The 15370-nt window shown below is 30.3% G+C and overlaps 1 non-coding gene across 1 annotated transcript; it reads left to right on the top strand.

The window, feature by feature from the left end:
• Positions 1 to 14437: 14437 nt before the first annotated feature.
• On the top strand, positions 14438 to 14517 carry TRNAL-UAG (transfer RNA leucine (anticodon UAG)). Its single transcript has one exon. It is a non-coding gene; the product is annotated as a tRNA-Leu (tRNA).
• The last annotated feature ends 853 nt before the right edge of the window (positions 14518 to 15370 follow it).

Genomic DNA, 15370 nt, shown 5'->3' with positions numbered 1-15370 from the left:
TCTTATGCTATAATAATTCGATTCAATTCAAAATTTTGACATGATTAACTATGAACAATCTTAGTTGTGGTCATTACCGTCCTGGTTCTCGATCTCATAAGATGATTTTCACACACGTTTGTTGCTTGGACTTATAAAAAATGAAGGAGTTGTCTAAAAATATTCAATAATCAGTGATGGACTTCCTTATATCTTAGCTAATGGCTCAATCGTAAATGCACAAAGTATTGATTCTCAGAACTACTTCCAAGTTAGTAGTTGTTGGTTGGTTCGGGAATTGACTGAGTTGTTGGACTGTGTATGAAAGGTCTAGATAGTCTTGTGTTAGTGAGGTAAATAAGTTATTCCACCAAATTTCTATAAGGTGTGAGATTAGTCCAAATTTATCCATAAACTATTGGTGTAAGACTCATATGCCAACATATTTATGATTAATGTATTTAAGACTTGTATCAAGTTCATTATTTATAATAAAAATACATTTTTATTATGTTTATTTTCAAAGTAATTAGTTTTTTATAGTATTTAATTGGTTTCATGGAACATTAAGAATGACTTAAATGTGAGACATCATTAAATATAAAGATATCACTCTAAAAGTATCTATATGTAAGTCTTACAATCGAATATAGCACCGCCAATGCATAGAAAATGTTATAAGTAATATTTATATTGGAATGACCCGCGATAAGAATACTACATAGTTTGTTATGAAAGTCTCATAAGTTATTTTTATCATCATAAGATGATTTTCACACACGTTTGTTGCTTGGACTTATAAAAAATGAAGGAGTTGTCTAAAAATATTCAATAATCAGTGATGGACTTCCTTATATCTTAGCTAATGGCTCAGTCATAAATGCACAAAGTCTTGATTCTCAGAACTATTTCCAAGTTAGTAGTTGTTGGTTGGTTCGGGAATTGACTGAGTTGTTGGACTGTGTATGAAAGGTCTAGATAGTCTTGTGTTAGTGAGGTAAATAAGTTATTCCACCAAATTTCTATAAGGTGTGAGATTAGTCCAAATTTATCCATAAACTATTGGTGTAAGACTCATATGCCAACATATTTATGATTAATGTATTTAAGACTTGTATCAAGTTCATTATTTATAATAAAAATACATTTTTATTATGTTTATTTTCAAAGTAATTAGTTTTTTATAGTATTTAATTGGTTTCATGGAACATTAAGTGTGACTTAAATGTGAGACATCATTAAATATAAAGATATCACTCTAAAAGTATCCATATGTTAGTCTTACAATCGAATATAGCACCGCCAATGCATAGAAAATGTTATAAGTAATATTTATATTGGAATGACCCGCGATAAGAATACTACATAATTTGTTATGTAAGTCTCATAAGTTATTTTTATCATCACAGTGGTGTATGCTACCATTTGACTGGAAACCATTAACTCCATACAAAAGGTCATTGAGGAGTTAATCATTTTAGTAGCGTCAAACATTGTTTATCATAAGACGATTATAAAGTCAGTTAATTAGGTATTCAATGAGTCATGTGGATGGACATGAGCGGCCTGGAAGGATTTTTCTCATTCTACATGTGCATGAGTAATATCTACATACTCCATAATTAAGTATGATTTTAAAATGCATTATCATGCTGAAATAAATGAATATGCGATATTGAGCTTATTTGTTAATACTAAGTACACTCGGGCATCAACAAACATAATATTGAATTATACAGGAGAGGTACGAATTATGTCTTGTGTTAGGTATACATATAAGGGCAAAAGAATAATTATACATATGATCATTATCATATAAAGGTTATATGAGATCACATGAAATTATCGTTAATTGGAAAGCAATGATGTCTGGCTAGACACCCTCTCTCTATTTATAATATTAAGTAAATTATTTAACATTATTGTCAATGTTACGAGAACGTAAAAGGTCGCACACATAAGGATAAATAAACGAGAGATAAAATAAATTAATAAGATACATTTATGATTTTGTGGTACATTGTTACGCTACACTAATGTTAATTAGGAAAATACTGCCCACGGGAAGCTAGCATAGGGTGAGTATTGTACACGTGCTTAAATTTAACAAAACCTTTCAACATTGAGACAGTTTGGCCGAGTGGTCTAAGGCGCCAGATTTAGGCTCTGGTCCGAAAGGATGTGGGTCCGGAAATTTTCTTAATATTGATTCACTTTAGTTATAAATAAAAATTTGGTTCACCAAACCATTTATTTGGGTCGATATGATTTTATAAAACTATATCGGTTCAATTTGTTTCTTTTGAATCCTTCTTATGCTATAATAATTCGATTCAATTCAAAATTTTGACATGATTAACTATGAACAATCTTAGTTGTGGTCATTACCGTCCTGGTTCTCGATCTCATAAGATGATTTTCACACACGTTTGTTGCTTGGACTTATAAAAAATGAAGGAGTTGTCTAAAAATATTCAATAATCAGTGATGGACTTCCTTATATCTTAGCTAATGGCTCAATCGTAAATGCACAAAGTATTGATTCTCAGAACTACTTCCAAGTTAGTAGTTGTTGGTTGGTTCGGGAATTGACTGAGTTGTTGGACTGTGTATGAAAGGTCTAGATAGTCTTGTGTTAGTGAGGTAAATAAGTTATTCCACCAAATTTCTATAAGGTGTGAGATTAGTCCAAATTTATCCATAAACTATTGGTGTAAGACTCATATGCCAACATATTTATGATTAATGTATTTAAGACTTGTATCAAGTTCATTATTTATAATAAAAATACATTTTTATTATGTTTATTTTCAAAGTAATTAGTTTTTTATAGTATTTAATTGGTTTCATGGAACATTAAGAATGACTTAAATGTGAGACATCATTAAATATAAAGATATCACTCTAAAAGTATCTATATGTAAGTCTTACAATCGAATATAGCACCGCCAATGCATAGAAAATGTTATAAGTAATATTTATATTGGAATGACCCGCGATAAGAATACTACATAGTTTGTTATGAAAGTCTCATAAGTTATTTTTATCATCATAAGATGATTTTCACACACGTTTGTTGCTTGGACTTATAAAAAATGAAGGAGTTGTCTAAAAATATTCAATAATCAGTGATGGACTTCCTTATATCTTAGCTAATGGCTCAGTCATAAATGCACAAAGTCTTGATTCTCAGAACTATTTCCAAGTTAGTAGTTGTTGGTTGGTTCGGGAATTGACTGAGTTGTTGGACTGTGTATGAAAGGTCTAGATAGTCTTGTGTTAGTGAGGTAAATAAGTTATTCCACCAAATTTCTATAAGGTGTGAGATTAGTCCAAATTTATCCATAAACTATTGGTGTAAGACTCATATGCCAACATATTTATGATTAATGTATTTAAGACTTGTATCAAGTTCATTATTTATAATAAAAATACATTTTTATTATGTTTATTTTCAAAGTAATTAGTTTTTTATAGTATTTAATTGGTTTCATGGAACATTAAGTGTGACTTAAATGTGAGACATCATTAAATATAAAGATATCACTCTAAAAGTATCCATATGTTAGTCTTACAATCGAATATAGCACCGCCAATGCATAGAAAATGTTATAAGTAATATTTATATTGGAATGACCCGCGATAAGAATACTACATAATTTGTTATGTAAGTCTCATAAGTTATTTTTATCATCACAGTGGTGTATGCTACCATTTGACTGGAAACCATTAACTCCATACAAAAGGTCATTGAGGAGTTAATCATTTTAGTAGCGTCAAACATTGTTTATCATAAGACGATTATAAAGTCAGTTAATTAGGTATTCAATGAGTCATGTGGATGGACATGAGCGGCCTGGAAGGATTTTTCTCATTCTACATGTGCATGAGTAATATCTACATACTCCATAATTAAGTATGATTTTAAAATGCATTATCATGCTGAAATAAATGAATATGCGATATTGAGCTTATTTGTTAATACTAAGTACACTCGGGCATCAACAAACATAATATTGAATTATACAGGAGAGGTACGAATTATGTCTTGTGTTAGGTATACATATAAGGGCAAAAGAATAATTATACATATGATCATTATCATATAAAGGTTATATGAGATCACATGAAATTATCGTTAATTGGAAAGCAATGATGTCTGGCTAGACACCCTCTCTCTATTTATAATATTAAGTAAATTATTTAACATTATTGTCAATGTTACGAGAACGTAAAAGGTCGCACACATAAGGATAAATAAACGAGAGATAAAATAAATTAATAAGATACATTTATGATTTTGTGGTACATTGTTACGCTACACTAATGTTAATTAGGAAAATACTGCCCACGGGAAGCTAGCATAGGGTGAGTATTGTACACGTGCTTAAATTTAACAAAACCTTTCAACATTGAGACAGTTTGGCCGAGTGGTCTAAGGCGCCAGATTTAGGCTCTGGTCCGAAAGGATGTGGGTCCGGAAATTTTCTTAATATTGATTCACTTTAGTTATAAATAAAAATTTGGTTCACCAAACCATTTATTTGGGTCGATATGATTTTATAAAACTATATCGGTTCAATTTGTTTCTTTTGAATCCTTCTTATGCTATAATAATTCGATTCAATTCAAAATTTTGACATGATTAACTATGAACAATCTTAGTTGTGGTCATTACCGTCCTGGTTCTCGATCTCATAAGATGATTTTCACACACGTTTGTTGCTTGGACTTATAAAAAATGAAGGAGTTGTCTAAAAATATTCAATAATCAATGATGGACTTCCTTATATCTTAGCTAATGGCTCAATCATAAATGCACAAAGTCTTGATTCTCAGAACTACTTCCAAGTTAGTAGTTGTTGGTTGGTTCGGGAATTGACTGAGTTGTTGGACTGTGTATGAAAGGTCTAGATAGTCTTGTGTTAGTGAGGTAAATAAGTTATTCCACCAAATTTCTATAAGGTGTGAGATTAGTCCAAATTTATCCATAAACTATTGGTGTAAGACTCATATGCCAACATATTTATGATTAATGTATTTAAGACTTGTATCAAGTTCATTATTTATAATAAAAATACATTTTTATTATGTTTATTTTCAAAGTAATTAGTTTTTTATAGTATTTAATTGGTTTCATGGAACATTAAGAATGACTTAAATGTGAGACATCATTAAATATAAAGATATCACTCTAAAAGTATCTATATGTAAGTCTTACAATCGAATATAGCACCGCCAATGCATAGAAAATGTTATAAGTAATATTTATATTGGAATGACCCGCGATAAGAATACTACATAGTTTGTTATGAAAGTCTCATAAGTTATTTTTATCATCATAAGATGATTTTCACACACGTTTGTTGCTTGGACTTATAAAAAATGAAGGAGTTGTCTAAAAATATTCAATAATCAGTGATGGACTTCCTTATATCTTAGCTAATGGCTCAGTCATAAATGCACAAAGTCTTGATTCTCAGAACTATTTCCAAGTTAGTAGTTGTTGGTTGGTTCGGGAATTGACTGAGTTGTTGGACTGTGTATGAAAGGTCTAGATAGTCTTGTGTTAGTGAGGTAAATAAGTTATTCCACCAAATTTCTATAAGGTGTGAGATTAGTCCAAATTTATCCATAAACTATTGGTGTAAGACTCATATGCCAACATATTTATGATTAATGTATTTAAGACTTGTATCAAGTTCATTATTTATAATAAAAATACATTTTTATTATGTTTATTTTCAAAGTAATTAGTTTTTTATAGTATTTAATTGGTTTCATGGAACATTAAGTGTGACTTAAATGTGAGACATCATTAAATATAAAGATATCACTCTAAAAGTATCCATATGTTAGTCTTACAATCGAATATAGCACCGCCAATGCATAGAAAATGTTATAAGTAATATTTATATTGGAATGATCCGCGATAAGAATACTACATAATTTGTTATGTAAGTCTCATAAGTTATTTTTATCATCACAGTGGTGTATGCTACCATTTGACTGGAAACCATTAACTCCATACAAAAGGTCATTGAGGAGTTAATCATTTTAGTAGCGTCAAACATTGTTTATCATAAGACGATTATAAAGTCAGTTAATTAGGTATTCAATGAGTCATGTGGATGGACATGAGCGGCCTGGAAGGATTTTTCTCATTCTACATGTGCATGAGTAATATCTACATACTCCATAATTAAGTATGATTTTAAAATGCATTATCATGCTGAAATAAATGAATATGCGATATTGAGCTTATTTGTTAATACTAAGTACACTCGGGCATCAACAAACATAATATTGAATTATACAGGAGAGGTACGAATTATGTCTTGTGTTAGGTATACATATAAGGGCAAAAGAATAATTATACATATGATCATTATCATATAAAGGTTATATGAGATCACATGAAATTATCGTTAATTGGAAAGCAATGATGTCTGGCTAGACACCCTCTCTCTATTTATAATATTAAGTAAATTATTTAACATTATTGTCAATGTTACGAGAACGTAAAAGGTCGCACACATAAGGATAAATAAACGAGAGATAAAATAAATCAATAAGATACATTTATGATTTTGTGGTACATTGTTACGATACACTAATGTTAATTAGGAAAATACTGCCCACGGGAAGCTAACATAGGGTGAGTATTGTACACGTGTTTAAATTTAACAAAACCTTTCAACATTGAGACAGTTTGGCCGAGTGGTCTAAGGTGCCAGATTTAGGCTCTGGTCCGAAAGGGCGTGGGTTGAAATCCCACGGCTGTCAAATTTTGCTTGTTTCTGTCATTTAGTTCCAAATTATCAGTTCACCCAATATTTACATAAAAATGTATGACTTAACTGTTTGATTTACTGTATTAAATAGACTAGGTTGGGGAAATTTTCTTAATATTGATTCACTTTAGTTATAAATAAAAATTTGGTTCACCAAACCATTTATTTGGGTCGATATGATTTTATAAAACTATATCGGTTCAATTTGTTTCTTTTGAATCCTTCTTATGCTATAATAATTCGATTCAATTCAAAATTTTGACATGATTAACTATGAACAATCTTAGTTGTGGTCATTACCGTCCTGGTTCTCGATCTCATAAGATGATTTTCACACACGTTTGTTGCTTGGACTTATAAAAAATGAAGGAGTTGTCTAAAAATATTCAATAATCAGCGATGGACTTCCTTATATCTTAGCTAATGGCTCAATCGTAAATGCACAAAGTCTTGATTCTCAGAACTACTTCCAAGTTAGTAGTTGTTGGTTGGTTCGGGAATTGACTGAGTTGTTGGACTGTGTATGAAAGGTCTAAATAGTCTTGTGTTAGTGAGGTAAATAAGTTATTCCACCAAATTTCTATAAGGTGTGAGATTAGTCCAAATTTATCCATAAACTATTGGTGTAAGACTCATATGCCAACATATTTATGATTAATGTATTTAAGACTTGTATCAAGTTCATTATTTATAATAAAAATACATTTTTATTATGTTTATTTTCAAAGTAATTAGTTTTTTATAGTATTTAATTGGTTTCATGGAACATTAAGTGTGACTTAAATGTGAGACATCATTAAATATAAAGATATCACTCTAAAAGTATCTATATGTAAGTCTTACAATCGAATATAGCACCGCCAATGCATAGAAAATGTTATAAGTAATATTTATATTGGAATGACCCGCGATAAGAATACTACATAGTTTGTTATGTAAGTCTCATAAGTTATTTTTATCATCATAAGATGATTTTCACACACGTTTGTTGCTTGGACTTATAAAAAATGAAGGAGTTGTCTAAAAATATTCAATAATCAGTGATGGACTTCCTTATATCTTAGCTAATGGCTCAGTCATAAATGCACAAAGTCTTGATTCTCAGAACTATTTCCAAGTTAGTAGTTGTTGGTTGGTTCGGGAATTGACTGAGTTGTTGGACTGTGTATGAAAGGTCTAGATAGTCTTGTGTTAGTGAGGTAAATAAGTTATTCCACCAAATTTCTATAAGGTGTGAGATTAGTCCAAATTTATCCATAAACTATTGGTGTAAGACTCATATGCCAACATATTTATGATTAATGTATTTAAGACTTGTATCAAGTTCATTATTTATAATAAAAATACATTTTTATTATGTTTATTTTCAAAGTAATTAGTTTTTTATAGTATTTAATTGGTTTCATGGAACATTAAGTGTGACTTAAATGTGAGACATCATTAAATATAAAGATATCACTCTAAAAGTATCCATATGTTAGTCTTACAATCGAATATAGCACCGCCAATGCATAGAAAATGTTATAAGTAATATTTATATTGGAATGACCCGCGATAAGAATACTACATAATTTGTTATGTAAGTCTCATAAGTTATTTTTATCATCACAGTGGTGTATGCTACCATTTGACTGGAAACCATTAACTCCATACAAAAGGTCATTGAGGAGTTAATCATTTTAGTAGCGTCAAACATTGTTTATCATAAGACGATTATAAAGTCAGTTAATTAGGTATTCAATGAGTCATGTGGATGGACATGAGCGGCCTGGAAGGATTTTTCTCATTCTACATGTGCATGAGTAATATCTACATACTCCATAATTAAGTATGATTTTAAAATGCATTATCATGCTGAAATAAATGAATATGCGATATTGAGCTTATTTGTTAATACTAAGTACACTCGGGCATCAACAAACATAATATTGAATTATACAGGAGAGGTACGAATTATGTCTTGTGTTAGGTATACATATAAGGGCAAAAGAATAATTATACATATGATCATTATCATATAAAGGTTATATGAGATCACATGAAATTATCGTTAATTGGAAAGCAATGATGTCTGGCTAGACACCCTCTCTCTATTTATAATATTAAGTAAATTATTTAACATTATTGTCAATGTTACGAGAACGTAAAAGGTCGCACACATAAGGATAAATAAACGAGAGATAAAATAAATCAATAAGATACATTTATGATTTTGTGGTACATTGTTACGATACACTAATGTTAATTAGGAAAATACTGCCCACGGGAAGCTAACATAGGGTGAGTATTGTACACGTGTTTAAATTTAACAAAACCTTTCAACATTGAGACAGTTTGGCCGAGTGGTCTAAGGTGCCAGATTTAGGCTCTGGTCCGAAAGGGCGTGGGTTGAAATCCCACGGCTGTCAAATTTTGCTTGTTTCTGTCATTTAGTTCCAAATTATCAGTTCACCCAATATTTACATAAAAATGTATGACTTAACTGTTTGATTTACTGTATTAAATAGACTAGGTTGGGGAAATTTTCTTAATATTTATTCACTTTAGTTATAAATAAAAATTTGGTTCACCAAACCATTTATTTGGGTCGATATGATTTTATAAAACTATATTAGTTCAATTTGTTTCTTTTGAATCCTTCTTATGCTATAATAATTCGATTCAATTCAAAATTTTGACATGATTAACTATGAACAATCTTAGTTGTGGTCATTACCGTCCTGGTTCTCGATCTCATAAGATGATTTTCACACACGTTTGTTGCTTGGACTTATAAAAAATGAAGGAGTTGTCTAAAAATATTCAATAATCAGTGATGGACTTCCTTATATCTTAGCTAATGGCTCAATCGTAAATGCACAAAGTCTTGATTCTCAGAACTACTTCCAAGTTAGTAGTTGTTGGTTGGTTCGGGAATTGACTGAGTTGTTGGACTGTGTATGAAAGGTCTAGATAGTCTTGTGTTAGTGAGGTAAATAAGTTATTCCACCAAATTTCTATAAGGTGTGAGATTAGTCCAAATTTATCCATAAACTATTGGTGTAAGACTATATGCCAACATATTTATGATTAATGTATTTAAGACTTGTATCAAGTTGATTATTTATAATAAAAATACAATTTTATTATGTTTATTTTCAAAGTAATTAGTTTTTTATAGTATTTAATTGGTTTCATGGAACATTAAGTGTGACTTAAATGTGAGACATCATTAAACATAAAGATATCACTCTAAAAGTATCTATATGTAAGTCTTACAATCGAATATAGCAACGCCAATGCATAGAGAATGTTATAAGTAATATTTATATTGGAATGACCCGCGATAAGAATACTACATAGTTTGTTATGTAAGTCTCATAAGTTATTTTTATAATCACAGTGGTGTATGCTACCATTTGACTGGAAACCATTAACTCCATACAAAAGGTCATTGAGGAGTTAATCATTTTAGTAGCGTCAAACATTGTTTGTCATAAGACGATTATAAAGTCAGTTAACTAGGTATTCAATGAGTCATGTGGATGGACATGAGCGGCCTGGAAGGATTTTTCTCATTCTACATATGCATGAGTAATATCTACATACTCCTTAATTAAGTATGATTTTAAAATGCATTATCATGCTGAAATAAATGAATATGCGATATTGAGCTTATTTGTTAATACTAAGTACACTCGGGCATCAAGAAACATAATATTGAATTATACAGGAGAGGTACGAATTATGTCTTGTGTTAGGTATACATATAAGGGCAAAAGAATAATTATACATATGATCATTATCATATAAAGGTTATATGAGATCACATGAAATTATCGTTAATTGGAAAGCAATGATGTCTGGCTAGACACCCTCTCTCTATTTATAATATTAAGTAAATTATTTAACATTATTGTCAATGTTACGAGAACGTAAAAGGTCGCACACATAAGGATAAATAAACGAGAGATAAAATAAATTAATAAGATACATTTATGATTTTTTGGTATATTGTTACGATACACTAATGTTAATTAGGAAAATACTGCCCACGGGAAGCTAGCATAGGGTGAGTATTGTACACATGTTTAAATTTAACAAAATCTTTCAACATTGAGATAGTTTGGCCGAGTGGTTTAAGGCGCCAGATTTAGGCTCTGGTCCGAAAGGGCGTGGATTCAAATCCCACGGCTGTCAACTTTTGCTTGTTTCTGTCATTTCGTTGTCATTTCGTTCCAAATTATCAGTTCACCCAAAATTTACATAAAAATGTATGACCTAACTGTTTGATTTACTGTATTAAATAGACTAGGTTGGGAAAATTTTCTTAATATTGATTCACTTTAGTTATAAATAAAAATTTGGTTCACCAAACCATTTATTTGGGTCGATATGATTTTATAAAACTATACCGGTTCAATTTGTTTCTTTTGAATCCTTCTTATGCTATAATAATTCGATTCAATTCAAAATTTTGACATGATTAACTATGAACAATCTTAGTTGTGGTCATTACCGTCCTGGTTCTCGATCTCATAAGATGATTTTCACACACGTTTGTTGCTTGGACTTATAAAAATGAAGGAGTTGTCTAAAAATATTCAATAATCAGTGGTGGACTTCCTTATATCTTAGCTAATGGCTCAATCATAAATGCACAAAGACTTGATTCTCAGAACTACTTCCAAGTTAGTAGTTGTTGGTTGGTTCGGGAATTGACAGAGTTGTTGGACTGTGTATGAAAGGTCTAGATAGTCTTGTGTTAGTGAGGTAAATAAGTTATTCCACCAAATTTCTATAAGGTGTGAGATTAGTCCAAATTTATCCATAAACTATTGGTGTAAGACTCATATGCCAACATATTTATGATTAATATATTTAAGACTTGTATCAAGTTGATTATTTATAATAAAAATACATTTTTATTATGTTTATTTTCAAAGTAATTAGTTTTTTATAGTATTTAATTGGTTTCATGGAACATTAAGTGTGAGTTAAATGTGAGACATCATTAAATATAAAGATATCACTCTAAAAGTATCTATATGTAAGTCTTACAATCGAATATAGCAACGCCAATGCATAGAGAATGTTATAAGTAATATTTATATTGGAATGACCCGCGATAAGAATACTACATAGTTTGTTATGTAAGTCTCATAAGTTATTTTTATAATCACAGTGGTGTATGCTACCATTTGACTGGAAACCATTAACTCCATACAAAAGGTCATTGAGGAGTTAATCATTTTAGTAGCGTCAAACATTGTTTGTCATAAGACGATTATAAAGTCAGTTAACTAGGTATTCAATGAGTCATGTGGATGGACATGAGCGGCCTGGAAGGATTTTTCTCATTCTACATATGCATGAGTAATATCTACATACTCCTTAATTAAGTATGATTTTAAAATGCATTATCATGCTGAAATAAATGGATATGCGATATTGAGCTTATTTGTTAATACTAAGTACACTCGGGCATCAAGAAACATAATATTGAATTATACAAGGGAGGTACGAATTATGTCTTGTGTTAGGTATACATATAAAGGCAAAAGAATAATTATACATATGATCATTATCATATAAAGGTTATATGAGATCACATGAAATTATCGTTAATTGGAAAGCAATGATGTCTGGCTAGACACCCTCTCTCTATTTATAATATTAAGTAAATTATTTAACATTATTGTCAATGTTACGAGAACGTAAAAGGTCGCACACATAAGGATAAATAAACGAGAGATAAAATAAATTAATAAGATACATTTATGATTTTTTGGTATATTGTTACGATACACTAATGTTAATTAGGAAAATACTGCCCACGGGAAGCTAGCATAGGGTGAGTATTGTACACATGTTTAAATTTAACAAAATCTTTCAACATTGAGATAGTTTGGCCGAGTGGTTTAAGGCGCCAGATTTAGGCTCTGGTCCGAAAGGGCGTGGATTCAAATCCCACGGCTGTCAACTTTTGCTTGTTTCTGTCATTTCGTTGTCATTTCGTTCCAAATTATCAGTTCACCCAAAATTTACATAAAAATGTATGACCTAACTGTTTGATTTACTGTATTAAATAGACTAGGTTGGGAAAATTTTCTTAATATTGATTCACTTTAGTTATAAATAAAAATTTGGTTCACCAAACCATTTATTTGGGTCGATATGATTTTATAAAACTATACCGGTTCAATTTGTTTCTTTTGAATCCTTCTTATGCTATAATAATTCGATTCAATTCAAAATTTTGACATGATTAACTATGAACAATCTTAGTTGTGGTCATTACCGTCCTGGTTCTCGATCTCATAAGATGATTTTCACACACGTTTGTTGCTTGGACTTATAAAAAATGAAGGAGTTGTCTAAAAATATTCAATAATCAGTGGTGGACTTCCTTATATCTTAGCTAATGGCTCAATCATAAATGCACAAAGACTTGATTCTCAGAACTACTTCCAAGTTAGTAGTTGTTGGTTGGTTCGGGAATTGACTGAGTTGTTGGACTGTGTATGAAAGGTCTAGATAGTCTTGTGTTAGTGAGGTAAATAAGTTATTCCACCAAATTTCTATAAGGTGTGAGATTAGTCCAAATTTATCCATAAACTATTGGTGTAAGACTCATATGCCAACATATTTATGATTAATATATTTAAGACTTGTATCAAGTTGATTATTTATAATAAAAATACATTTTTATTATGTTTATTTTCAAAGTAATTAGTTTTTTATAGTATTTAATTGGTTTCATGGAACATTAAGTGTGACTTAAATGTGAGACATCATTAAATATAAAGATATCACTCTAAAAGTATCTATATGTAAGTCTTACAATCGAATATAGCAACGCCAATGCATAGAGAATGTTATAAGTAATATTTATATTGGAATGACCCGCGATAAGAATACTACATAGTTTGTTATGTAAGTCTCATAAGTTATTTTTATAATCACAGTGGTGTATGCTACCATTTGACTGGAAACCATTAACTCCATACAAAAGGTCATTGAGGAGTTAATCATTTTAGTAGCGTCAAACATTGTTTGTCATAAGACGATTATAAAGTCAATTAACTAGGTATTCAATGAGTCATGTGGATGGACATGAGCGGCCTGGAAGGATTTTTCTCATTCTACATATGCATGAGTAATATCTACATACTCCTGAATTAAGTATGATTTTAAAATGCATTATCATGCTGAAATAAATGAATATGCGATATTGAGCTTATTTGTTAATACTAAGTACACTCGGGCATCAACAAACATAATATTGAATTATACAGGAGAGGTACGAATTATGTCTTGTGTTAGGTATACATATAAGGGCAAAAGAATAATTATACATATGATTATTATCATATAAAGGTTATATGAGATCAGATGAAATTATCGTTAATTGGAAAGCAATGATGTCTGGCTAGACACCCTCTCTCAATTTATAATATTAAGTAAATTATTTAACATTATTGTCAATGTTACGAGAACGTAAAAGGTCGCACACATAAGGATAAATAAACGAGAGATAAAATAAATTAATAAGATACATTTATGATTTTTCGGTACATTAGTACGATACACTAATGTTAATTAGGAAAATACTGCCCACGGGAAGCTAGCATAGGGTGAGTATTGTACACGTGTTTAAATTTAACAAAATCTTTCAACATTGAGACAATTTGGCCGAGTGGTCTAAGGCGCCAGATTTAGGCTCTGGTCCGAAAGGGCGTGGGTTCAAATCCTACAGCTGTCAACTTTTGCTTGTTTCTGTCATTTCGTTCCAAATTATCAGTTCAACCAAAATTTACATAAAAATGTATGACCTAACTGTTTGATTTACTGTATTAAATAGACTAGGTTGGGAAAGTTTTCTTAATATTGATTCACTTTAGTTATATATAAAAATTTGGTTCACCAAACCATTTATTTGGGTCGATATGATTTTATAAAACTATACCGGTTCAATTTGTTTCTTTTGAATCCTTCTTATGCTATAATAATTCGATTCAATTCAAAATTTTGACATGATTAACTATGAACAATCTTAGTTGTGGTCATTACCGTCCTGGTTCTCGATCTCATAAGATGATTTTCACACACGTTTGTTGCTTGGACTTATAAAAAATGAAGGAGTTGTCTAAAAATATTCAATAATCAGTGATGGACTTCCTTATATCTTAGCTAATGGCTCAGTCATAAATGCACAAAGTCTTGATTCTCAGAACTATTTCCAAGTTAGTAGTTGTTGGTTGGTTCGGGAATTGACTGAGTTGTTGGACTGTGTATGAAAGGTCTAAATAGTCTTGTGTTAGTGAGGTAAATAAGTTATTCCACCAAATTTCTATAAGGTGTGAGATTAGTCCAAATTTATCCATAAACTATTGGTGTAAGACTCATATGCCAACATATTTATGATTAATGTATTTAAGACTTGTATCAAGTTCATTATTTATAATAAAAATACATTTTTATTATGTTTATTTTCAAAGTAATTAGTTTTTTATAGTATTTAATTGGTTTCATGGAACATTAAGTGTGACTTAAATGTGAGACATCATTAAATATAAAGATATCACTCTAAAAGTATCTATATGTAAGTCTTACAA

Source organism: Lathyrus oleraceus, chromosome 3 (assembly GCF_024323335.1).
Source record: "Lathyrus oleraceus cultivar Zhongwan6 chromosome 3, CAAS_Psat_ZW6_1.0, whole genome shotgun sequence".
NCBI classification, from domain to species: Eukaryota; Viridiplantae; Streptophyta; class Magnoliopsida; order Fabales; family Fabaceae; genus Lathyrus; species Lathyrus oleraceus.
The sequence above is the reverse complement of the archived record's forward strand: the minus strand, read 5'-3'. Positions and strand labels throughout refer to the sequence as shown.